Source organism: Electrophorus electricus, unplaced genomic scaffold (assembly GCF_041902795.1).
Source record: "Electrophorus electricus isolate QZ-2024a unplaced genomic scaffold, ASM4190279v1 Scaffold76, whole genome shotgun sequence".
NCBI lineage: Eukaryota > Metazoa > Chordata > Actinopteri > Gymnotiformes > Gymnotidae > Electrophorus > Electrophorus electricus.
In genome coordinates, this window is record NW_027658793.1 from 454,281 (window position 1) to 457,182 (window position 2,902).

Here is a 2,902-nt window from a genome sequence, read left to right on the forward strand (position 1 = left end):
AACCTCTTTCCTTCATAAGGAAACTTCCTGTTTTTGAAACTGTTTCAGCATACTAGCTCTTACTGCTCTCTATCTGTTTAACAAATTTTTCGTTGTATTTAATTACTTTCTACCTGGAAACTGGTAAATTCCATGGAAAGCTACTTTATCATCACAAACTATATCTAAGGAACTACCACAAACATAAGTAATGTTAACATTTTGCTTTTCATCATGACTTATGTTCTGTTTCAGAGCACTGAATGCAGCATGTTTATTCTTCGTCATTAGTAGCAGTTTTATCTGTGAGAAGTGTAGATGAATTGTTAGTCTGACAGAGAAGACTCTAGCACTAGAAGTACGCATTCAGACAGCAAGGCGAATGGGTGACGTTACGGCAAAGTAGACGAGCTTCAACCAGCTCATCGGATCACTACACATCCCCAACATTAAGTAGCAAAACCCCAGAGACCTTCTGCCTGTACTGGCCAGACTTCAGATCAGAAGGTGAGAGAATACAGTCATGTGTTGTGTGGCTCAGATTGTTCACACAGTTAGTAACAGTCCAAACACTTTAATTATACTGTACAGCATGAGACCTGGAAATGTGTGTCTGTGTGTGTGTGTGTTCTCCCCAGGCTGAGCTCCAGCTTTGTACTGTCCATCTTCAGAGAGATCTATCAGACTGGCTCTGATCACTGTGTGTCCAGCTTGCTGAGTTCAGCAGAGAACTGCATCAACTTGAACAGCAGAGAGCTGGACTCTGTCCACTGTGCTGCCCTGCGCTTCACCCTCCAGCACTGCACAGCAGTCTCTCTCAGCCTGCTTTTCACCTCCATACCAAAGGCGGAGCTGGAGAGCATTGAGCCACTGCTCTAACACGTCTCCCGTCTCAGGCTTGAACTTTTCTCACAATCAGAATTTTAACACAGAACTGGTCTGTTTAGGGAGTGTTATATAAACGTTTATGTACGTTTATGTGTTTTTCACGAGTTTCCTCAAAAGTCATTTTGTGCCAGCATCACTTAGGTTTTACTGAGACTCCTGTCAGGTAATCAGCAATATCCATGAATATTTACTTCAGAATAAAATGACTTTCTGGAGGAAATTGTTAAATTTAGGTGAAATATTTATATTAACCTGAAATTAACTGCCCTGCCACTGTCTGTGTGTGTTTTGTTTTCTCCGTGTTGACAGGCTGCTGTTGCTGAGGCTGCTCCACTGCTACAGTGTCTCTGAACTACAGCAGGGGGCAGCAGCAGCAGATCTGCTCTTCGCTCTGCAGCACAGACTGGATTTCTCCTGCTGCTCTGCTCTGGACCTCACAGCAGACACACAGAAACACACACTGACTCTGAGCACTGAGGACTGCAGAGTCGTCTCCATGGTCATCCAGAGAGCGAGCTCTCACACACACACACACACACACACACACACACACACACACACACACACACACACACACACACACACACACACACACACACACACACACAGCTCACTCTACACGGCTGTGAGGGCAACTCTTCCCCATTTTACACACAGTCACCCTTCAGTAAGCCACTGACTCAACACCACACAAAGTAGGGAAACATTCTGGAAAAAGGAAAATAATTTTATCATTTGAAACAAAATGTGTGTAAATAGCATTAATGTTAGTAGTTATGTGAGTGTGTTAGTGTTTTGTGACTCTACATGTTGGTGAACGTTGATTGTGTTCAGCTGCAATAAAGCCATGCTGCTCCAGTTCCTGTCTCTTGTCTGTGTGGGGACTGATGTGGAGTGTGTGAGACGCGCTGTGGCTCTCTCCCGGGCTCTGGGTAAGATGGTGATCACCATCTTACCCAGAGCCCGGGAGAGAGCCACAGCGCGTCTCACACACTCCACATCAGTCAGACCCGGCTGGACCAGGCCTATAGGTCACTGGCACTGTTTCTGGAACATTCTGAAGGGCTTTCAGAACTGGACCTTAGCCACTGTCAGCTCACTGACCACTGCCTGCAGCTGCTGTTCGCACACCAGCACAAAGCCCACATCCTGCAGTGAGTGGACAAGCGGGAGGAGGGATGTGTAGAGAGTCTTGATTGTTGAGTGCACAGTGAACACTAACATAGATATAACACATTTTACTCTTTTTCTCACAATTTAACACAAAATCCAGCAGGGTGACTGAATGTAGAAGCTGTGTGTGTTCATTGTAAAGCATTGTAAGTTCCTTGAAAGGCTTTATATAAATGTAACTTTGCTCATTCAGTCATATCCTGTGTTCCTTCAAGGACTTTATTTTTCAAAAGCAAACAGCAAAAAGCTTGATTTTCTTGGTGATTTTATTTGGAAATGACGACCTCTCTCACTGGCTGCCTGGATCACTGATCACTGCCTGTACTTGGCAGGATGGATCTCTGTGGTCTACAGAATATCCAGACTGCTTGTAGAAACACATGTTCTCATTAAAAAGAGAAATAAGGCATAACAGACTCTTTATGATTTACAGTTTCATGCCTGATAGATAACAAGTCATGTGTACAAGAACTGAAAGAAATGATATTTTGTTTAAAATGTCAAAATGCATAATTATCTGGCCATTAATGACTCAGGTCCACTGACACAAATATACTATTTATTGCTTTGCTTATTCATTCATTTGCTAATTCAATCATTCGTTTATTAATTCATTCGTTCATTACTTTAATTCATTGATCTATAAATCTACAGGTGTTTGTACTACTACACGGTGATTTAGTAGAGGGAGGTGTGTTTGGGAATCCTGAACAATGTGGTAATTATAATCCATCTAATTTCAACCTCAGTCACAATGACATCACTGATGTGTCAGCAAAGAGGATCTATGATACTTTCTCCACCAACAACAATATTCACACTGTGAGGTAACTGTGTGTGTGTGTGTTTAGGCATTTAAAAT